Genomic DNA, 24,978 nt, shown 5'->3' with positions numbered 1-24,978 from the left:
GACACAACTTAGTGAATGAACAGCAACAAACAAGAGAGCACCCACACGACAGAGTACTATGAAAAGAGATGCTACAGAACTGGATACCCTGATGCATGAAGAAGAGACATTTTCCAAAGAACATATGCAAATGGCAAAAAAAAAAAACACTTTAAAAATGTTGAACATCACTAATCATTAGAGAAATGCAAATCAAAACTGCAATGAGACACCACTCCAAACCCATTAGGATGGCTACTATAAAAAAAAAAAAAAAACAGAAAACAAAAAATGTTGATGAGGATATGGAGTGGAGGAACTGGAATTCTTATGCAGTATTGGTGGGAATATAACATGGTGCAGCCACTGTGGAAAACAGTATGGTGACTCCTCAAAAATATTAACTTAGAAGTATTCTATGATTCTTTGGTGGCTCAGTGGTAAAGAATCTGCCTGAAATGCAGGAGATGTGGGTTCCATCTTTGGGTTGGGAAGATCCTCTGAAGGAGGAAATGGCAACCCACTCCAATATTCTTGCCAGGAAAAATTGCAGGGACAAAGGAGCCTGGCAGGCTACAGTCTGTGGGGCCAAAAAGAGTCAGACATGACTGAACACAACAACAACTAAATGATTCAGCAATTACACTTCTGGGTATATACACAAAGAATTGAAAGCAGGGACTTGAACAGATATCTGTACACCAATGTTAATAGCAAAAGCCAAATGTTCACTCACAATAGACAAAGGTGGAAACAACCCAAAGGCCCACTGATGGATAAATGGATAAGCCAAACATGGAAACACACAAAGTGGAATATTGTTCAGCCTTGAAAAGGAAGGACATGCTGACACTTGCTACAGCATGGATGAATCTAGAGGACATTCTGCTAAGTGAAATAAGCCAAACACAAAAAAGATAATTATTTTATAAGTCCCATGTTCATTTTCCTGTATAGTAGAGATCTGCTTATCAAACCAGCACAGGATTCCAGTCATCTCAGCAGTGACAGTTTTCTAGGTACGTAAGTGAACTGACATTTTTCTTTCTATACTAGGTTCTCAATATTTTCATATTTATGAATCAGTTTTTGAGTCTGATAACCTCTGAATGATTTGAAAAAAATACACAAAGCCAACTCACTAGACCCTGGACCATCAGGACCATATGAAGGCATAGCTACCCTCCGAGGCTGACGGGGCACCCCTGGAATTCAACAAAAGGTGTGATATGAAAAAGGCAAACAGGTCTCAGCACAAGTGCCACGGCACCTTGCTTATCCATAAATAATATTGAGATGAAATGTTGCAAGTAAATCCAACTAAGTAATTTAAAATGCATATAGAGAGAGGACTTCCCTGGTGGTTCAGTGGTTAAGACTCTGTGCTTCCAATGCAGGGGGCATGGGTTCGACCCCTGGTCAGGGAAGTTCCACGTGCCATGAGGTCAAAAAATAGATAAATAAAACCTTTATTAACTTTTTAAAAATGGTTTGAAACATTATAATGGAACTTAGAAATGCCTTGGATCTCCTTATCTCAGGCATGGTCACCATAAAACGATTAAGGGTGAGGGATACAAGAGAGAGAGAAATAAAAGACAAACACACCTTTCTTCCCTCCCCAAAGCCTTTCCAGTAACTTCCCTCAACCATCCAAGCCATCTGCAAGTTCTGAGATGTCACAATATCACCCTTGACTTAAACTCCCAGCTATCTCATATGAATTACAGCAAGCGCATTTTATCCTCTGATATCACCACTCCCATCAGGCTCTGTAACTTAAGACTCCAGGAGGACTCCTATAGCCTTTCCAGCTTCTCTTGATGCCCCACCCCTCTCAAATTGTAAACATTTTTGAAGCAGCAGTGCCTTAGCACAAAGTGTTGAACATGTTTTAAATTCTATAAAATGATACACTGTATCTCCACAGAACTGTCAGGGTGAAGAAAAGGAGTACTGCAACAGTTACAAACATATCATATGCAGCATTTATTCAGACAAATAGAGATCTAGCTAGGTGTCATTTTAAAGCTCAGCTATTTATGCTTTTGGCAGATAGTTGAAAGCAGAATGCATTTATAGCTCAGAAATGTAAAAAAAATAACCCAACAGTACATCGCCAATGGTCAGTGTATCAGGGTTAGCTCTGGGATTCTGGGTCGGTTATTTCACTTGTTTGAGGGGATAACCCATCCCCACAGAGAGGTTGTGGGGATTAAACATGTGAGCGCCACACCAAGTAAGGCATCTGACTCATAAACACAGCCCACTCAATGGACGCTGTATAGTCAAAGCTATGATTTTCCCAGTAGTCACGTATGGATATGAGAATTGGACCATAAAGAAGGCTGAGCACCGAAGAATTGATGCCTTCGAATTGTAGTGCTAGAGAAGATTCTTGAGAGTCCCCTGAACAGCAAAGAGATCAAACCAGTTAGTCCCACAGGAAATCAACCCTGCATATTCATTGAAAGGACTGATGCTGAAGCTGAAGCTCCAACATTTTGGCCACCTGATGGGAAGAAAAGATGCTGATGCTGGGAAAGATAGAGGGCAAGAGGAGAAGGGGCGCCAGAGGATGAGATGGTTGGATGGCATCATCCATTCAATGGACATGTGTTTGAGCAAACTCTGGGAGATAGTGAAGGACAGGAAAGGCTGGAATGCTGCACTCCACGGGATCACAAAGAGTCAGACACGACTGAGTGACTGAACAACAACAGTGGATGCTATTTTTATGACGATTGATCCGCCTACCTTTGGACCACATTCTTGGTAAACACTCAGAAGTCTGTCCCCACAGGGTCCATCCCTGGCCACGTAAGCAACACAGAAAAGGCTATTTCTGGATGAGTCCCACACTGGCATGCCTGGATGCTCTTTGCCTTCATCTCTTCCATGGTCATCCATCAGTGGACTCTTTCAGCTCCTGAACCCCTCTCCTGAGTGCAAATAGACTGACCTTTTCATTCGTTTCTTCACTAATGGGACACATTGAATGCCTGCTAGGCACAGGGGAGACAGCCCTGATGTGGAAGCTGAGGTTGCAGCTCTCAGAGCACCTCCACTGCTGAGGCTCATAGATGAGCAGTAATCAACAAGAAGACACAGACACGGGACAATTTCAGGCAGTCTGTGTCCCTATCTCCTCCTGAGGAGGACTCTTGCTTATAATGTGACAGCAGAACCAAGACAGAAGATGGTCTTTCTCCAACTCAGCAGGGAAAGTGTATGTCAGATGATGGATTTTTTTTTCCACTCTATACATGTCTGAGAATGACCAAGAAAACATTTTGAGTATTGATTTGGGGGTTACAAATAAATTCTAGCAAGTAGACAGATTCGCAAACATCAAACCTGCAAGTAATGAGGATTGAGTAGTAAATCAGTGTGATGTGATAGAGAGTGAGGAGGAGGGGGATTTCAATTTTAAGAAAGCAATCTCTCTGAGGAGAAGGTAACCTCTCAGCTGAAACTTGAATGATGAGAAGCAGCCAGTCATGTGAGGTTCAGGGGACACAGCATACCAGGCAGAAGGAGTGGCAAGAGTGCAGGACGTGAGGAAGACACAAGCTTGGTGAGTCGGGGAATCTGAAAGGAGCAGTTGAAGTGTACAGAGAAGCCCGTGATGGAGAGAGGCAGGAGACGCAGTTGGAGAAGTGAGGTTGAGGGTGGGTTGGTCCCAAAGTCCACATAGATCCTGGGCCATCACCTTTATAAAACTTAGCAGCTGCTGCTTATTATTGAACCATACACTTCCCTTCCCCAAAGCCTCTTGTAACTGAATTATGCATGTCATGCTGAGTTTATGTTGAGGATCATTTCCTCTGGTGAACTCCTATCTATCTGTCAGAACTCAGCTAAGGGGTCACCTCCTCAGAAAAGCCTTCTGGGTATTCTCCTAATGAAGGTACATATTCCCTACTCTGCCTTCCCCTTAAATCGTGTGGAGAACATGTTCATTAAAACAAAAGTAACTATGCTGCTGCTAAGTCGCGTCAGTCCTGTCCGACTCTGTGCAACCCCATAGACGGCAGCCCACCAGGCTCCCCCGTCCCTGGGATTCTCCAGGCAAGAACACTGGAGTGGGTTGCCATTTCCTTCTCCAATGCAGGAAAGTGAAAAGTGAAAGTGAAGTCGCTCAGTCGCGTCCGACTCTTTGCAACCCCATGGACTGCAGCTCACCAGGCTCCTCCGTCCATGGGATTTTCCAGGCAAGAGTACTGGAGTGGGGGTGCCATTGCCTTCTCTGAAAAGTAACTATATGAGGTAATAAATGTTAAATTGTTTGTGGTGATCATTTCACAATGTATATCAAATCATCATATTATTACTTTAAATATATTCCAGTTTTATTTGTCAATTATACTTCAATAAAGATGAAAAAAAAAAAATCCCATAAGCAGCTAGAAAATCACCTTGCATGGATTTCCGCTGCTGCTGCTCAGTCACTTCAGCCGTGTCCTTCAGTTTGCCACTCCATGGACTGTAGTCTGCCAAGCTCCTCTGTCCTTGGGATTCTCTAGGCAAGAATACTGGAATGGGTTACCATGCCCTCCTCTAGGGGAACTTCCCCACTCAGGGATCGAACCTGTGTCTCTTGTGCCTCCTGCATTGCAGGTAGATCCTCTATTGGCTGTGCCACCAGGGAAGCCATGCAGAGATTTCTATTGTTGCACAAATTAGATGTTTAAAAATTACAAAGTGTTTCAAACACAAAAAGTTACAGAGAAATAACTTCTAAGACACCTGCCTATCCATCATTTAGAGTTAAATAAAAACATTTTGCAATATTTGTGTCAGATATTTTTTTGAAACAACTAACTAGTTATGCTACTGCTACTGCTAAGTCACTTCGGTCGTGTCCGACTCTGTGTGACCCCATAGAAGGAAGCCCACCAGGCTCCCCCTTCCCTGGGATTCTCCAGGCAAGAACACTGGAGTGGGTTGCCATTTCCTTCTCCAATGCGTGAAAGGGAAAAGTGAAAGGGAAGTCGCTCAGTCGTGTCCGACTCTTAGCGACCCCAATATGGCTAAAACCATGCCCTCACTCCACTTCTTTCCCTCCCTCTTCAAGAATAAAGAATAAGGAAAGAACAAGGTGGACTCAAGCTCAGAAAAGCAATCAGCAGTTCTTGGTGCATCTTTTGCTAGTTCTCAGAATCCTGATGCCATCTAGAGGAAGAAACCCCACTACAAAAGGTGTCAGAGAACCAGATGACTGCTGATGGAGGAATCAGTGAGGCAAGAATAATGACAGTGACTGAGGGTAGGGACCATCTTTGAAGAACTGAGGGTAGAGATGGTCTTTGATGTTTCTCATGTTCGGAAAGCTACATATTAAGCTTATGTTGAATTATACACTGATAAATGTCTAATCCACCTTTTTGAGCATGCTTGTCATGACCTCAACAAAGTGGAAATAATGAAAGCCAATCACATTTAGGAATGTTAGACATTAGGAAGGGAAGGGGGCTTCTTCAGTGGCTCAGTGGTAAAAAAATTCTCCAGCAATGCAAGAGGCATTGGAGATGCAGGTTTGATCCTTGGGTGGGGAAGATCCTCTGGAGGAGGAAATGGCAACCCACTTCAGTATTCTTGCCTGGAGAATCCCATGGACAGAGGAGTTTGCCAGGCTATAGTCCATAGGATCTCAAAAAGTTGGACACGACTGGAGCAACTTAGCCCACATGCACACAGGAAGGGAAGGAGAACCCAACATTGTAGGTTGTGCTAACGTCAGTTTCCAGGGGATGACATCAGGATCAGAAGGAAGTTTGTTGGCTCTCAGTAGACTCACAATGACCTGAAATAAAATGAACAAACACCCTGAACACCCTAGAGGCCATGCTCTACAACACAAGAAGCCACTGCAATGAGAAGGCTGCATGCTGCAACCAGAGAAAGCCTGTGTGTAGCAACAAAGACACAGAGCAGCCAAAAAAAAAAAAAAAGATATTAAAAAAAAAATGAGCCAATGAATGAGTGAATAAATAAATGAAGTGGTGTGTACTCAACTACCAAAGAGAAGGACATCGCTCACTGTCTCTCTTTACCCTGTGCTGAGGAACTGGAGCTAAGTCCATGTACCCTTCCTCAATCAATAAATCTTGATAAACTGTCTCCCTTCTCCTATTTTTATATTTCAGTTTCTAATTTTCCCCTTGTTTCATGCTTTTTGGCATTACTGTCCCTACAGTTTTATTATACAATGCTCTGGAAGTTGACAAGTTTCTCAGTTGTGGCACGTGGAATCTCAGATCTATGTTGCAGCATACAGGATCTTTTAGTTGCGGCATGTGGGATCCAGTTCCCTGACCAGGGATCGAACCCTAGCCCCTCTGGAGCTGGGAACATGGAGTCTTGGCCACTGGAGCACCAGGGAAGCTGCTGTGCAGTTTCTGACTGAGTTTCTATGCAAGACATACCAGTGATGTTAGGATTATGTGTGAAGATGTAGAGGATGAGCCCCAGCTTTGCAGTCTGACAGATCTGGGTTCAAGTCATTTAATTTCTCTGAATTTGAATTTTCTCCCTTTGACGAAGGAGCTAAAACACATGGCTCTTCACGGCCGTTGTGACACTAAAGTAAATTTTGAAGTTACACTGCTGCTGCTGCTGCTGTTAAGTCGCTTCAGTCATGTCTGACTGTTTGACTCCATAGACGGCAGCCCATCAGGCTCCCCCGACCCTGGGATTCTCCAGGCAAGAACACTGGAGTGGGTTACCATTTCCTTCTCCAAGGCATGAAAGTGAAAAGGGAAAGTGAAGTCACTCAGTCGTCTCTTCCTGACCCCATGGACTGCAGCCCACCAGGCTCCTCCATCCATGGGATTTTCCAGGCAAGAGTACTGAAGTTACATTAAAGATGTCAATATAAGAAATAAAAAACTTAAAGTGGTCCATTTTCAAGAAAAGCTAGCTCTGGGTCACAGCTTGCTGAGATAATAATAGCTGATAGTCCTAAGAAAACTGGAAAGTCCGGGCAAACAAAGGGAGGGCGGGATGCCTAGGATTTTCCCACGGGTTCATTCTATTGGTGAATTCAAAACCTAAGAATGGGATTAGGGTTTTGTGCGGGTTCATCCTATTGGTGAATTCAAAATGTAAGAACAGAAATAGGTGTGTAGGAAAGGAGGAAACAAGATGTAAGGCAAGGGCCAGCCCATAAAGAGGGAGGGAACAAACCTAGGCAATATACAGGAAGATTGTTCACCCATAGTGCCCAGCCAATGAGGAACTAGGGGAGGGACTTGTGTGCTAGGGATAAGGTGCTCAGTGTAACAACCCTGGGTGTGCCTGCCCACCAGACACCGATCTTGCAAGACCATCACTAAAGAATCGCTTCTGGCTGCAGCTTGTTTCTCCAAGTCCATTCTTTGAGTTTAGGCCAGTAGGCATGTTTCTTGCATTAGTAATAATCATCAAATCAGATCAGATCAGTCGCTCAGTTATGTCTGACTCTTTGCGACCCCATGAATCGCAGCACGCCAGGCCTCCCTGTCCATCACAAACTCCCGGAGTTCACTCAGACTCATGTCCATCGAGTCAGTGATGCCATCCAGCCATCTCATCCTCTGTCGTCCCCTTCTCCTCCTGCCCCCAATCCCTCCCAGCATCAGAGTCTTTTCCAATGAGTCAACTCTTCACATGAGGTGGCCAAAGTACTGGAGTTTCAGCTTTAGCATCATTCCTTCCAAAGAAATCCCAGGGCTGATCTCCTTCAGAATGGATTGGTTGGATCTCCTTGCAGTCCAAGGGACTCTCAAGAGGCTTCTCCAACACCACAGTTCAAAAGCATCAATTCTTCAGCGCTCAGACTTCTTCACAGTCCAACTCTCACATCCATACATGACCACAGGAAAAACCATAGCCTTGACTAGACAAACCTTTGTTGGCAAAGTAATGTCTCTGCTTTTGAATATGCTATCTAGGTTGGTCATAACTTTCCTTCCAAGGAGTAAGCGTCTTTTAATTTCATGGCTGCAGTCACCATCTGCAGTGATTTTGGAGCCCAGAAAAATAAAGTCTGACACTGTTTCCACTGTTTCCCCATCTATTTGCCATGAAGTGATGGGACCAGATGCCATGATCTTCGTTTTCTGAATGTTGAACTTTAAGCCAACTTTTTCACTCTCCACTTTCACCTTCATCAAGAGGCTTTTGAGTTCCTCTTCACTTTCTGCCATAAGGGTGGTGTCATCTGCATATCTGAGGTTATTGATATTTCTCCCGGCAATCTTGATTCCAGCTTGTGCTTCTTCCAGTCCAGCGTTTCTCATGGTGTACTCTGCACATAAGTTAAATAAACAGGGTGACAATATACAGCCTTGACGAGCTCCTTTTCCTATTTGGAACCAGTCTGTTGTTCCATGTCCAGTTCTAACTGTTGCTTCCTGACCTGCATACAGATTTCGCAAGAGGCAGATCAGGTGGTCTGGTATTCCCATCTCTTTCAGAATTTTCCACAGTTTATTGTGATCCACACAGTCAAAGGCTTTGGCATAGTCAATAAAGCAGAAATAGATGTTTTTCTGGAACTCTCTTGCTTTTTCCATGATCCAGCGGATGTTGGCAATTTGATCTCTGGTTCCTCTGCCTTTTCTAAAACAAGCTTGAACATCAGGAAGTTCACGGTTCACATGTTGCTGAAGCCTGGCTTGGAGAATTTTGAGCATTACTTTACTAGCGTGTGAGATGAGTGCAATTGTGCGGTAGTTTGAGCATTCTTTGGCATTGCCTTTCTTTGGGATTGGAATGAAAACTGACCTTTTCCAGTCCTGTGGCCACTGCTGAGTTTTCCAAATTTGCTGGCATATTGAGTGCAGCACTTTCACAGCATCATCTTTCAGGATTTGGAATAGCTCAACTGGAATTCTATCACCTCCACTAGCTTTGTTCGTAGTGATGCTTTCTAAGGCCCACTTGACTTCACATTCCAGGATGTTTGGCTCTAGGTCAGTGAGCACACCATCGTGATTATCTGGGTCATGAAGATCTTTTTTGTACAGTTCTTCTGTGTATTCTTGCCATCTCTTCTTAATATCTTCTGCTTCTGTTAGGTCCATACCATTTCTGTCCTTTATCGAGCCCATCTTTGCATGAAATGTTCCTTTGGTATCTCTGATTTTCTTGAAGGGATCCCTAGTCTTTCCCATTCTGTTGTTTTCCTCTATTTCTTTGCATTGATCGCTGAAGAAGGCTTTCTTATCTCTTCTTGCTATTCTTTGGAACTCTGCATTCAGATGCTTATATCTTTCCTTTTCTCTTCTGCTTTTCGCTTCTCTTCTTTTCACAGCTATTTGTAAAGCCTCCCCAGACAGCCATTTTGCTTTTTTTGCATTTCTTTTCCATGGGGATGGTCTTGATCCCTATCTCCTGTACAATGTCACGAACCTCATTCCATAGTTCATCAGGCACTCTATCTATCAGATCTAGGCCCTTAAATCTATTTCTCACTTCCACTGTATAATCATAAGGGATTTGATTTAGGTCATACCTGAATGGTCTAGTGGTTTTCCCTACTTTCTTCAATTTAAGTCTGAATTTGGCAATAAGGAGTTCATGGTCTGAGCCACAGTCAGCTCCTGGTCTTGTTTTTGCTGACTGTATAGAGCTTCTCCATCTTTGGCTGCAAAGAATATAATCAATCTGATTTCGGTGTTGACCATCTGGTGATGTCCATGTATAGAGTCTTCTCTTGTGTTGTTGGAAGAGGGTGTTTGCTATGACCAGTGCATTTTCTTGGCAAAACTCTATTAGTCTTTGCCCTGCTTCATTCCGTATTCCAAGGACAAATTTGCCTGTTACTTCAGGTGTTTCTTGACTTCCTACTTTGGCATTCCAGTCCCCTATAATGAAAAGGACATCTTTTTTGGGTGTTAGTTCTAAAAGGTCTTGTAGGTCTTCATAGAACCATTCAACTTCAGCTTCTTCAATGTTACTGGTTGGGGCATAGACTTGGATTACTGTGATATTGAATGGTTTGCCTTGGAAACGAACAGAGATCATTCTGTCGTTTTTGAGATTGCATCCAAGTACTGCATTTCGGACTCTTTTGTTGACCGTGATGGCTACTCCATTTCTTCTGAGGGATTCCTGCCTGCAGTAGTAGATATAATGGTCATCTGAGTTAAATTCTCCCATTCCAGTCCATTTCAGTTCGCTGATTCCTAGGATGTCGACATTCACTCTTGCCATCTCTTGTTTGACCACTTCCAATTTGCCTTGATTCATGGACCTGACATTCCAGGTTCCTATGCAATATTGCTCTTTACAGCATCAGACCTTGCTTCTATCACCAGTCACATCCACAGCTGGGTATTCTTTTTGCTTTGGCTCCATCCATTCATTCTTTCTGGAGTTATTTCTCCACTGATCTCCAGTAGCATCTTGGGCACCTACTGACCTGGGGAGTTTCTCTTTCAGTATCCTATCATTTTGCCTTTTCATACTGTTCATGGGGTTCTCACGGCAAGAATACTGAAGTGGTTTGCCATTCCCTTCTCCAGTGGACCACATTCTGTCAGATCTCTCCACCATGACCCGCCCATCTTGGGTTGCCCCATGGGCATGGCTTAGTTTCATTGAGTTAGACAAGGCTGTGGTCCTAGTGTAATTAGATTGACTAGTTTTCTGTGAGTATGGTTTCAGTGTGTCTGCCCTCTGATGCCCTCTTGCAACACTTACCATCTTACTTGGGTTTCTCTTACCTTGGGCGTGGGGTATCTCTTCACGGCTGCTCCAGCAAAGCGCAGCCAATGCTCCTTATCTTGGACGAGGGGTATCTCCTCACCGCCGCCCTTCCTGACCTTCAACGTGGGATAGCTCCTCTAGGCCCTCCTGTGCCCGCACAGCCAGCGTGGGGTTGGTCCTCCCGGCCACCGCCCCTGGCCTTGGGCGTGAGGTTGGTCCTCCCGGCCCGCCACCCCTGGCCTTGGGCGTGGGGGTATGGGGTAGCTCCTCCCGCCCGCCGCCCCTGGCCTCTGGCTTAAAAGGGCGTAGGGTATCTCCTCCCGGCTGCAGACCCTGACCTCGGACGCAGGGTAACTCCTCTCGTCGCCGCCCCTGACCTCGGACGCTGGGTATCTCCTCTCGGCCGCCCCCCCTGACCTCAGACGTGGGGTGGCTCCTCTCGGCCATTCCTGCGCCGTCGCAGTCTGGCACTCTTGCCCGGCTTCTGCCCCTGACCTCAGACGTGAGGTATCTCCTCTCGGCTGTGCTTAGCGCGCCCGTCGCAGCCGCCTGCGCTTAATAATCATAAGATCCAGCAATTTCACTTATGGGTATATACCCAAAAGAACTGAAAGCCAGGACTCAAAAATTCTTGTATTCTAATGTTCATAGCAGCATTATTCACAACAGCCAAAAAGTGGAAACCACCAAGAGGCCATCAATGGATGAATGGATAAACAAAATATGGTATAAACCTATGATGGAATATTATTCAGCCTTACAAAGGAATCAGATTCTGATACAACATGGATAAACCTTGAAAATGTGCTAAGTGAAAAACTAGCCAGAAAAAAGGGACAGCTACTGTATGATTCCACATATGAGGTACTTAGTACAGGCAAATTAATAGAGATAGAAAATAAAATAGAGGTTACCAGGGGCTAGGAGAGGGGAGTTATTGTTTACAAAGTTTCTGTCAGGGATGATGGAAAAGTTATAGGGATGGATGGTGGTGATGGTTGCAGAAGAATGTGGATGTACTTAATGCCAGGGAACTAAAAGTGACTAAGGGACCTCCCTGGTGATCCAGTGGCTAAGATTCTGAGCTCCCAATCAGGGGTTGCGGGTTTAAACTCTGGTCAGGGAACTAGATCCCACATGCTGCAACTAAAAATCCTGAATGCCACAACTAAGGCCTGGAGCAGCCAAATACACAAATATTTTTTTTTTATTAAAAGTGATTAAAATGGTAAATTGTGTTCAGTTCAGTTCAGGTAAATTGTGTTACGTATATTTTACCCCGATTCTTTAAAAAATAGAAATATAAAGCTAGTTATTTTTGTTAATAAAATATCATTGCTATTATTACATATTTGTTATAATATATACATGATTTCATAGGCTAGCTGTGAAGTTTAAAACTACTGAACCAAGTTGGAGTTTTGCTTTTCCCACCTACAACATACCTTTCCCAGTAAGAGGTCTGTAGAAATGTTGGGAGGGGGTTGGGGAGTGGCGACCCTGGAATGAAAGGCACGGGGCTCTTGGGTGTCAAATCTCACCAACATTATGTTCATACCTCAGGAATCACGAACGCTTATTTCTGCAGAATGAATCAACTTTTCATCTGAGTCAGCTGATTACTATCAGACTTTCTCTCAGCTCTCCAACATGGGTCTTTTACATTCACAAAGGGGATGTAATGAGATAATCGTTAGCACTGAGACAGCTATTTGAAATGTAAATCAATAAGCCAGTGGAACCTGGGGACTGCTGCTACATAGACACCTTTTAATGGCCCCGCTCTGATAACACAGGGAGAATTGGGCTTTGCCGGTTGAGGAACCAGGCAGCTTCTAGGGTGGTCCTGGTGGCTTCATTCTAGTACAGGGAGACAAACCCATTTAAAGGGACTCCAGGGGTTCAGCAGTCATTAAACTTCCTGGATTTCGGACGTGGAAGGCCCCAGGATTTAACTGACCAAGAGCTCTGAAAACAAGCATTTGCTTCAGGTGAATGGGAAAAGTGACATACAAGGTTTACTCACAGAAGCATCCCTCTGAATTCTGGAGAAACCAGAGCAACAGGTTTTTGTAGCAGTTCATCGAAAGGCGGATAATACACAGGAGCAGAGAGGAAGCCAATTTCACGACAAGAACCAATTTCAGGTTGATTGATTAAGACGGAGTTCTCAGGCTCAAAGTTGTAATCTCCTTGGCATCACCAAGTTTTAACAATACTGTAAACAGGTAGGGCAGGGAGTCCCTGGAGAAAGAGGACCAGGCAGGGCTTTTGTCGATTGAAAAAAAAAAAATTAGTCACAACCTGTAAATAGAGAGTTATTTTATTTGGTGGGAATGTTAAGGACTCAAGTCTGGGAGACAGTATCTCAGGCAATCCCCCGAGAGAGCTGACTCTGAGGAGGTGGGGTAGGAGCCAGGCTACACACAAGTTTGCAGCAAGGGGCAGGAAATCTGAATATCAAAAGATTAACAAAACTGAAGAGAATTAGTGATCTTCTGTGTATAGGAATATGCAAGGGTCCAGTCTTGCTGAAATCATTTCTTTCATATGCATCTAGCTCTCTGATAGATAGAGTGCCTGATGAACTATGGAATGAGGTTCGTGACATTGCACAGGAGACAGGGATCAAGACCATTTCCTTAGAAAAGAAATGCAAAAAAGCAAAATGGCTGTCTGGGGAGGCTTTACAAATAGCTGTGAAAAGAAGAGAAGCGAAAAGCAAAAGAGAAAAGGAAAGATATAAGCATCTGAATGCAGAGTTCCAAAGAATAGCAAGAAGAGATAAGAAAGCCTTCTTCAGCGATCAATGCAAAGAAATAGAGGAAAACAACAGAATGGGAAAGACTAGGGATCCCTTCAAGAAAATCAGAGATACCAAAGGAACATTTCATGCAAAGATGGGCTCGATAAAGGACAGAGATGGTATGGACCTAACAGAAGCAGAAGATATTAAGAAGAGATGGCAAGAATACACAGAAGAACTGTACAAAAAAGATCTTCATGATGGTGTGATCACTGACCTAGAGCCAGACATCCTGGAATGTGAAGTCAAGTGGGCCTTAGAGAGCATCACTACGAACAAAGCTAGTGGAGGTGATAGAATTCCAGTTGAGCTATTCCAAATCCTGAAAGATGATGCTGTGAAAGTGCTGCACTCAATATGCCAGCAAATTTGGAAAACTCAGCAGTGGCCACAGGACTGGAAAAGGTCAGTTTTCATTCCAATCCCAAAGAAAAGCAATGCCAAAGAATGCTCAAACTACTGCACAATTGCACTCATCTCACACGCTAGTAAAGTAATGCTCAAAATTCTCCAAGCCAGGCTTCAGCAACATGTGAACCGTGAACTTCCTGATGTCCAAGCTTGTTTTAGAAAAGGCAGAGGAACCAGAGATCAAATTGCCAACATCCGCTGGATCATGGAAAAAGCAAGAGAGTTCCAGAAAAACATCTATTTCTGCTTTATTGACTATGCCAAAGCCTTTGACTGTGTGGATCACAATAAACTGTGGAAAATTCTGAAAGAGTTGGGAATACCAGACCACCTGATCTGCCTCTTGAGAAATCTGTATGCAGGTCAGGAAGCAACAGTTAGAACTGGACTGGATCATGGAAAAAGCAAGAGAGTTCCAGAAAAACATCTATTTATGCTTTATTGACTATGCCAAAGCCTTTGACTGTGTGGATCACAATAAACTGTGGAAAATTCTGAAAGAGATGGGAATACCAAACCACCTGATCTGCCTCTTGAGAAATCTGTATGCAGGTCAGGAAGCAACAGTTAGAAATGGACATGGAACAACAGACTGGTTCCAAATAGGAAAAGGAGTACATCAAGGCTGTATATTGTCACCCTGTTTATTTAACTTATATGCAGAGTACATCATGAGAAACGCTGGACTGGAAGAAGCACAAGCTGGAATCAAGATTGCCGGAGAAATATCAATAACCTCAGATATGCAGATGACACCACCCTTATGGCAGAAAGTGAAGAGGAACTCAAAAGCCTCTTGATGAAAGTGAAAGAGGAGAGTGAAAAAGTTGGCTTAAACCTCAACATTCAGAAAACGAAGATCATGGCATCCGGTCCCATCACTTCATGGGAAATAGACGGGGAAACAGTGGAAACAGTGTCAGACTTTATTTTTCTGGGCTCCAAAATCACTGCAGATGGTGACTGCAGCCATGAAATTAAAAGACGCTTACTCCTTGGAAGGAAAGTTATGACCAACCTAGATAGCATATTCAAAAGCAGAGACATTACTTTGCCAACAAAGCTTCATCTAGTCAAGGCTATGGTTTTTCCTGTGGTCATGTATGGATGTGAGAGTTGGACTGTGAAGAAGTCTGAGCGCTGAAGAATTGATGCTTTTGAACTGTGGTGTTGGAGAAGCCTCTTGAGAGTCCCTTGGACTGCAAGGAGATCCAATCAATCCATTCTGAAGGAGATCAGCTCTGGGATTTCTTTGGAAGGAATGATGCTAAAGCTGAAACTCCAGTACTTTGGCCACCTCATGTGAAGAGTTGACTCACTGGAAAAGACTCTGATGCTGGGAGGGATTGGGGGCAGGAGGAGAAGGGGACGACAGAGGATGAGATGGCTGGATGGCATCACTGACTCGATGGACATGAGTCTGAGTGAACTCCGGGAGTTGGTGATGGACAGGGAGGCCTGGCGTGCTGCAATTTATGGGGTTGCAAAGAGTCGGACACAACTGAGTGACTGATCTGATCTGATCTGGGGCCAAAGTTTCTTTCTTGATTGTTCACATCTTCGTTCCTTGGTTACCAGTAGAGCATAGAGCAGAAGACATTTCACAATTCTTGACATAAAAGAAGCCATTTTTGGCCTAAGCCATGTTGTGATGCAAGCCTGGCCATCAGGCTTGCCCTTGAACGGGCTCTCAGAAATGGGAGAGCACAGGAACAAAGAACAAGCAGTCAGGAAACCATAGTTCAGCGGTAAGACAGGGTCCTAGTTCTTCCTCAAGGGAGGAACAATCTGATAACAGACTTTGAGTTCTGCAGTAATTCGGGTGGAGAACGGAATGGTGATGTGGACCCTCGTGACTTTGATCAGCTAAAGCTCGGACTCCGTTGACCCTGGCCCCAGTTCCGTCCTGAATTCTCCTCTGCTCAAGCCCCTTCATGAATATGCATAAACCCTTACCGTAAAACTTTCCCAATTTAGTTGTTCAGGGAGACATTGCTTAGAGAAAGATGCCTGGTATCTTCTTTACTTGTGGCAGGTAATAAATCTTTTGGCTTGATACCTACCCAGAGGTGAACCCAGTTTTTCGGGTAATAATATCACCATCATCATCATCATCTGTAGTAATTCAATCTGTCCTTACCTTTATATCTTGCACAGTGCAATCTTGTTTATGTATTTGTGACTCATTGAGAGCCCTTTTCTCTGCTTCTTTTCTGTTTGATGTCAGCTCTTAGGTAATTTCATTCCAATGGGCCATTTTCATTGATCTAGACTTTAAAAAACAAAGAAATATCATTAAATTTGGTGACAGTGTGTCACAACTGAGAATAGACTAAAAACCTCTGAACAGGACTCTGTAAATGGGCAAACTGTACGGCTTGTGAATTAAATCTTAATAAGCTGTTAAAAACAAACACAACACATAAAATGAGAAAGTCTAGCCAAAGTGCAGAACCAATCAATTTATCACAGTGTTTGTTGCCAATTTTGACAAAATGTTTGCTGGGTGAGGAAATTAAAACAAGCCACGTATTTTCTGTTCATTATTGCTATCTGGTTCCAAATTTCTATCAATAAGTCAGAGTTGACTGTACTTAGCAAAAACAAAATGCTGGTGGGGGTGGGGGCAGGGATAAATTAGGGGTTTGGGATTAACATATACACAGTACTATATATAAAATAGATAATAAAGGATCTACTGCACAGGGAACTAACTATACTCAGTATTTTGTAATAACCCAAAGGGAAAAGAATCTGAAAATATAGATAGATAGATAGATAGATACACACGTACACACACTCACACACTTGAAACTGACACATATTTGTAAATCAACTATACTTCAATTTGGGGCTTCCCTCATAGCTCAGTTGGTAAATCATCTGCCTGCAATGCAGGAGACCCGGGTTCGATTTCTGGGTTGGGAAGATCCCCTGGAGAAGGAAAGAGCAACCCACCCCAGTATTCTTGCCTGGAGAATCCCATGGACAGAGGAGCCTGACAGGCTACAGTCCATGGGATCGCAAGAGTTGGACACGACTTAGCGACTAAACCACCACCACCACGATACTTCAATTTAAAAAAATTTTTAGGAGGAGAATTCCCTGGCCTTCCAGTGCTTAGGACTCCGAGGTTCCGCTGCAGGTGGCATGAGTTCTATCCCTGGTTGGAGAACTAAGATCCCACATGCTGCCAGGTGCTGCCGAAAAATAAATTTTTTTTTAAAGAATGAAAACAACTAGACCAGTGGTTCTCAAGCCTGGCCTCACACAGAAGCCTTTGGTGGAATGTACTTAAAAAGAATCAGTGTCCATGTTCCTACCCCAGACCAAGAATATCAGAATCTAGATATGGGTTGGGTTTAAAGTTTCCCCAGGTAATTTTCATCTGCAACCAACAGTGCAAGCCACTAGTTTAAGAGATCCATTTTCCACAGTGAGATTCCACTTCACACTCATGAGGATGATTATTATTTAAAATAACAAAACCAGGGTTTCCCTGGTGGTTCAGTGGTAAAGAATCTACCTGTCAATACAAGAGACACAGGTTTGATTCCTGATCCAGGAAGATCCCACATGCTCAGGAACAGCTAAGCCTGTGCACCATAACTATTGAGCCTGTGCTCTAGAGCCCCGGAGCTGCAACTACTGAAGCCTAAGAGCCCACGTTCTGCAGCAGGAGAAGCCACCACAATGAGAAGCCCGCACACCGCAACTAGAGAGTAGCCTCCACTCTCTGCAACTAGAGAAAGCCCCAGAGACAGAAACGAAAACCCAGCACAGCCAATAAATAAAAAGAAAATAACAAAGCAAAAACAGAAAACTACAAGTGTTGGTGAGGATATGGAAAAACTGGAGCCCTTGTGAATTACTGGTGAAAATGTAAAATGGCACAGCCACTGTGGAAAAAAAGCATAGCAGTCTTCAAAAAATTAAACATAGAATTACCATATGATTCTGCAATTCTACTTCTACGTATATACATAAAAGAACTGAAAACAGGAACTTGAGTAGATATTTGTACACTCATATCCAAAACAGCATTATTCACAATAGCCCACAGATGGGAGCAACCCCAGTACCTACCGACTGATGGATAAACAAAATGTAGTATGTGGAGACAATGAAATATTATTCTACCTTAAAGAGGAAATTCTGAAAAGGAAATAAATTTTAATATATTCTAAACATGAATGAAACTGGAGGACATTATGCTAAATTAAGTACAGTATTTGTCACCATAGGGTTCTATGAGGTATGTGTGTGTGTGTGTGTATGTGTGTGTGCTCAGTCATGTCTGACTCTTTGCGACCTAATGGACTGTAGCCCCCCCAGGCTCCTCTTTCCATGGAATTCTCCAAACAAGAATACTGGAGTGGGCTGCCATTTCCTTTTCCAGGGGATCTTCCCGACCCAGGAATAGGACCTGGGTCTCCTGTATTACAGGCAGGTTCTTTCCCTTCTGAGCCACCAGGGAAACCTAGGAGACATCTAAAGTGTTCAAAATCATAGACACAGAAGGCAGAATGGTGGTTGCCAAGGGCGGGGGGAGGGGAGGATGGGAGTTACTCTAATGGATACAGAGTCTCAGATTGGAAAGAGGAAGAAGTTCTGGAGATGGATGGGGGTGTTGACTGCACAACAGCATGAAGGTACTTAATGGCACTGAAATGTACACTTACAAATGGCTGAAGTGGTACATTTTTTATGTTATCTCTATTTTACAATAAAAACAGAGAGATCTCCTTTTCAAAAATGGGAAGGTGATCCAAATTCTGGCCAGTGACATGGGAGGAGATATCTCATAGAGAGCGTCTGAAAAAAGTTTCCTCATTCCTAGAAGAGGGCTGCAGGGTGAGATGCTCTCTCTTACTTCTCTGGGTGCATCTGGAACTCTCTCTTATCTGGAACCCTGCAGCCATCTTGGGGCCAGCCGGAGACTGAAGCCACCACCCAAGGCAGCAGACAGATGGAAAGATGTAGGTCACTGGTGATGTCATTAAGCTCCCAAACCAATGGACTAAGAAGTCAGTCCTATCTTAGGGTTTATAGTTAAGTAAGAAAATGCATTTCTTAAAGTTAAATTTACTTTGAGTTGAAATTTCTATAACTGGTTCTGAAAGGATCCTGACACTTGTATAATTATTGTTGGTATAACAAAAAATTGGAAATTACCTAAAAGTTTAGGGAAATGGGTGAATTTAAAAAAAGATGTATAAACATAAATGGAGTTATTATATAGTAGTTAAAGATAAACACATGACGTGAAAGACAGATTTTGCATATTATATGTAAATTCTAAATACAGTGTATTTTTCATTGACTTATACGTATATATATATATATATACGTATATATATATCTATCTTTAAATAGATGGATCTCATAGGGCTTCCCTGATACCTCAGTTGGTAAAGAATCTGCCTGCAATGCAAGAGACCCCAGTTTGATTCCTGGGTCGGGAAGATCTGCTGGAGGAGGCATAGGCTACCCACTCCAGTGTTCTTGGGCTTCCCTTGTGGCTCAGCTGGTAAAGAATCCACCTGCAATGTGGGAGACCTGGGTTTGATCCCTGGGTTGGGAAGATCCCCCAGAGATGGAAAAGGCTACCTACTCCAGTATTCTGGCCTGGAGAATTCCATGGGCTATACAGTCACATGTATATGTATCAGTAAGTTCAGTTGCTCAGTCATGTCTGACTCTTTTCGACCCCATGGACTGCAGCACGCCGGGCCTCCCTGTCCATCACCAACTCCCAGAGTTTACTCAAACTCATGTCCATTGAGTTGGTGATGCCATACAATCATTTCATCCTCTGCTGTCCCCTTGTCCTTTCACCTTCAATCTTTCCCAGCATCAGGGCCTTTTCCAATGAGTCAGCTCTTCGCATCAGGTGGCCAAAGTACTGGAGTTTCAGCCTCAGCATCAGTCCTTCCAAAGAACACCCAGGACTGGTCTCCTTTAGGATGGACTGGTTAGATCTCCTTGCAGTCCAAGGGACTCTCCAGAGTCTTCTCCAACACCACAGTTCAAAAGCATCAATTCTTCGGCGCTCAGCTTTCTTTATAGTCCAACTCTCACATCCATATATGACTACTGGAAAAACCATTGCCTTGACTAGACGAAGCTTTGTTGGCAAAGTAATGTCTCTGCTTTTTAATATGCTGTCTAGGTTGGTCATAACTTTCCTTTCAAGGAGTAAGCTTCTTTTAATTTCATGGCTGCAGTCACCATCTGCAGTGATTTTGGAGTCCAAAAAAATAAAGTCTGCCACTGTTTCCACTGTTTCCCCATCTATTTCCCATGAAGTGATGGAACCAGATGCCATGATCTTCGTTTTCTGAATGTTGAGGTTTAAGCCAACTTTTTCACTCTCCACTTTCACTTTCATCAAGAGGCCCTTTAGTTCTTCTTTACTTTCTGCCATAAGGGTGGTGTCATCTGCATATCTGAGGTTATTGATATTTCTCCCGGCAATCTTGATTCTAGCTTGTGCTTCATCCAGCCCAGCATTGCTCATGATGTACTCTTCATATAAATTAAATAAACAGGGTGACAATATACAGCCTTGATGTACTCCTTTTCCTATTTGGAACCAGTCTGTTGTTCCATGTCCAGTTCTAACTGTTGCTTCCTGACCTGCATACAGATTTCGCAAGAGGCAGATCAGGTGGTCTGGTATTCCCATCTCTTTCAAAATTTTCCACAGTTTATTGTGATCCACACAGTCAAATGCCAATTGATTACTGGAATAGTCAATAAAGCAGAAATAGATGTTTTTCTGGAACTCTCTTGCTTTTTTGATGATCCAGCGGTTGTTGGCAATTTGATCTCTGGTTCCTCTGCCTTTTCTGAAACCAGCTTGAACACCTGGAAGTTCATGGTTCACATACATATATGTATCAGCAATACATATACGTATATGTTACAAAGAGACAGACACAACTGAGTGACTTTCACTTTCAAATGTATAATAGTGGTTGCCTTTTTGGAGGGATAGAATGGGACAGAAGTGGGAGTAAAGAGGTAGCATGTACACTGGAATGTTCTATTTCTGATTTTAAAATATGAAACAAGATGATGATATTTTAAAAATTGACAATACTGGGATTGTATGTAGGTATGTGTATGCTTATGATTCTTTGTACTTTTCTATATTTACAAAATCCTCAAAGATTAAAAAAAAAAAAAAAAAAAAGCTTCCCTAATGCTACCCCTGGCCCAAACAAAATTAATTAAGAAGGACAGAAAAAAAATCTTTTGGTAAAGACTAGGGAACTTAAGCTAATGTCTGTAAAATTACAGGTGGGCTCTAAGAGTTCAGAATATATGGGGTGTTTTTTTGTTGTTGTTATATAAGAGGTTTTTCATCTGTTTTTGTGGTGCCACACGGCATTCAGAATCTTAGTTCCCCAACCAGGGATGGAACCTGTGCCTTCTGCACTGGAAGCATGGAGTCTTAACCACTGGACCATCAGTGAAATCCCAGTATGATAGTCTTTAACCTTTTAACTTTTTATTTTGAAGTAACCATAGGCTTATAAGAATTTTCAAAAACATTGCAAAAGGTCCAATGTACCGCAACCCCTTACATAACCATAGTACACTATCAAAACCAGGAAACTGTCATTGCCACAGTACAATTAAGTAGCCTCGACACCTTACTGGGACTTTCCCTATTTAACCTTTCTTTTGTTTTTAATGTCTTTAAGTTACAAAAGCAATTTGCTCATCGACAAATTAATGGATAAATAAGAAGTGGTACATCCACATAATGGAATAGTACTCCATCATAAAAAGGGATAAAATACCAATACATACTACAACAAGGAGATCAAACCAGTCAACCCTAAAGGAAAACAACCCTGAATACTCACTCAAGGAAGGACTTACGCTGAAGCTGGAGCTGCAATACTTTGGCTACCTGATGTGAAGAGCTGACTAATCAGAAAAGGCACTGACACTGGGAAAGACTGAAGGCAAAAGCGGAGGATGAGATGGTTAGGTAGCATCACCAACTCAATGGACATGAATCTGAGCAAACTCTGGGAGACAGTGAAGGAGAGACAAGCCTGGTATGCTTCAGTCTACAGGGTCCCAAAAAGTCGGACACAACTGAGCGACTAAACAACATACTACAACATGGATGAATTTTGAAAATAGTTTGCTAAGTGAAAGAAGTCGGACACAAAAGGTTATATATTGTATGATTCCATTTATATGAAATGACCAGACCAGGCAAATCCTAGAGATAGAAAGGAGATTGGTGAGTTTCAGGGGCAGTGGGGAGAGGAGATGGGGAGCAGGATCCTATGGGAATGAGGATTATTCTCACAACAGTTATGGGTTTCCTTATGCCATGATCAAATGTTTTGGAACTAGACAGAGGAGGTGGTTGCACAACACTGTAAGCTCACCAAATACTGCTGAATATCTTACTTATTTTAAATGGTCAATTTTATGCTATGTGAATTTCATCTTACTAAAAAAAGCTTTTTAAAGCAATTTGCTTGTTGTAGGAAAATCTAAACATAAAGGTAAAAGTAAAAAATTATAATTTCTTTTCCCAGCTGCTCATCTCCATGTCCAATCCCATCCCACAAATATACCTTCCTTTAACTGTTTATTTTTTTAATTTTTATTTATTTTTTTAAGTTAACAAGGGAAGTCTTACAGGGAGGAGGTCTTTTATTTTTATTTTTTTATAATTGCATTGTATTTCTTTTTGGGTGTCCTGGGTCTTTGCTGCTGCACTGGACTTTCTCTAGCAGTAGAGACTGGGGTCTACTCTCTGCTTGCTGTGCCCAGGCTTCTCATTGCAGTGATTTCTCTTGTTGTGGAACACGGGCTTTGGAGTGCACAGGCTTCATAATTGTGGCATATGGGCTGAGTAGTTGCAGTTCTCAGGCTCTCTCGAGCACAGGCTCAGTAGTTGGGGCACCCGGGCTTAGCTGCTTTGCAGTATGTGAGATCTTGATCAGGGATCGAACCCATGTTTCCTGCAACGAAAGGTGGCTTCTTTACACTGAGCCACCAAGGAAGCCTTCCTTAACTGTTTATATATATATATATAAAACTCTCCAAACTTTAAAAAGCTTTATAGTATCCAGAGAGATACATATGTTTCCTTCTCTCCTGGAGGCTTACTGAGGACTTTATACCCACGTGAGCCAGGCGATGTTGTAGGTGATGGGAAACTCAATGGTGAACAAGACAGGCTGGAGGAATTAATTTTCTAGTAGGAGATGGGCAGTAAGCTTGGGAGTGAATGTGATTTTCAGTTGTGGTAAATGCTCTGAAAAAATAAAAGTGGGAAAGATGGTAGAGAGTGATGTGGGTTGGTGGAGGGCCAGGGTGGCTAGTAAAGGTCTCTGAAATGAATGATGGCATCTGAAATGAGTGAAGACAATTAGGGAGGTGAAGATCTATGGAAAGAGAATTCAAGACAAAGGAAATAAAGCTAAACATCTTGGGATTTCCCTGGCAATCCAGTGGCTAAGACTCCACCCTCCCAATGCAGAGGGCCCAGGTTCCATCCCTGGTCAGGGAACTGGATCCCACATGCTGCAGCTTAGAGCTCACATGACACAACTAAAGATTCCAAATGTTGCAACTAAGACCTGGCACAACCAAATACATTAAAAAAAAAAAAAAATACTAAAAGAAGCTAGGTATCTTTACAGAAATAAGACTGTATACTAGGCACAGTGATCCACTACATGTTTATACACGTATTAGATATCTCGCCTTCCCCCTTCTTTTTTTTAAAATTATTTATTTATTTATTTTTAAATTTTATTTTATTTAACTTTACAATATTGTATTGGTTTTGCCATATATCAAAGTGAATCTGCCACAGGTATACATGTGTTCCCCATCCTGAACCCTCCTCCCTCCTCCCTCCCCATACCATCCCTCTGGGTCGTCCCAGTGCACCAGCCCCAAGCATCCAGTATTGTGCATCGAACCTGGACTGGCGACTTGTTTCATATATGATATTATACATATTTCAATGCCATTCTCCCAATCATCCCACCCTCTCCCACAGAGTCCAAAAGACTGTTCTATACATCAGTGTCTCTTTTGCTGTCTTGTATACAGGGTTATTGTTACCATCTTTCTAAATTCCATATATATGCGTTAGTATACTGTATTGGTGTTTTTCTTTCTGGTTTACTTCACTCTGTATAATAGGCTCCAGTTTCATCCACCTCATTAGAACTGATTCAAATGTATTCTTTTTAATGGCTGAGTAATACTCTATTGTGTATATGTACCACAGCTTTCTTATCCCCCCTTCTTTACCATATACTATACGTGTATTTCCAAGTTGGCCTCATAGCTACATGTTATTCCATAATAGTGATACATCATATTCATTACACATGTACTTCCAAGTTGGCCTCATAGCTAAATGTTATCTCATAATATTGATACACCATCACTTACTTAGGGGCTTCCCAAGTGGTGCTGGTGGTAAAGAACCTGCCTGCCAGTGCAGGAGACACATGAGATCTGGGTTCAATGCTTGGGTCAGGAAGATCCCCTGGAGAAGGAAATGGCAACTCCACTCTAGTATTCTTGTCTGGAGAATCCCATAGACAGAAGAGCCTGGTGGGCTACAGTCCATAGGGCCGCAAAGAGTCCGACATGAGTAAGGTGACTTAGCCCGTGCTACATACATCACTTACTTAACTATTTCTCTGTTCATGGACATTTAGGTTGTTAACAGTTTGGAGCTATTTCCATATTCCAATTCCAGGGCCCTTAGGGTGATTCCTCTTGTTGTCAACTAACTTTGTGTGTGCATCACAGGGACTACCAGGTTGTCCTTGGAAAACTAACTCTTTAAGTTGAGAATCCTTTGTCTCAATAGCCCCAATGAGTGTAAAAGGGCAGTATTGTCCCAGATTCCCTACTGATTCCCCCATTCATTCATCTAACATTTATTAAGCATGTTTTCTATGCCAGGAATTATACTGAGCATTATAAATACAAAGAAGATGAACAAAAGATTCTAACCTCAAATTGCTCAGTCTTAGCACAACGATAATTATCAAGACACTGTAAATCAATTATATCTCATT

The 24,978-nt window shown here is 42.7% G+C and overlaps 1 protein-coding gene across 2 annotated transcripts in view; it reads right to left on the bottom strand.

The window, feature by feature from the left end:
- TNFRSF17 (TNF receptor superfamily member 17) overlaps positions 1-24,978 on the bottom strand; it is a 131,714-nt gene that overhangs the window by 61,901 nt on the left and 44,835 nt on the right. The window contains exons 5-6 of one of the 2 annotated variants that reach the window (XM_059881681.1): positions 16,032-16,163; positions 12,701-12,918 (exon numbers count right to left, since the gene is read on the bottom strand). The gene's annotated coding sequence lies outside the window, so the exon portion shown is untranslated. The remainder of the gene's footprint in view (positions 1-12,700; positions 12,919-16,031; positions 16,164-24,978) is intronic. The other variant, XM_059881682.1, reaches the window with a different exon arrangement.

This window comes from Bos taurus, chromosome 25, assembly GCF_002263795.3.
Source record: "Bos taurus isolate L1 Dominette 01449 registration number 42190680 breed Hereford chromosome 25, ARS-UCD2.0, whole genome shotgun sequence".
NCBI lineage: Eukaryota > Metazoa > Chordata > Mammalia > Artiodactyla > Bovidae > Bos > Bos taurus.
Note: the sequence above shows the minus strand (reverse complement) of the source record. Positions and strands in the feature narration are given on the sequence as shown.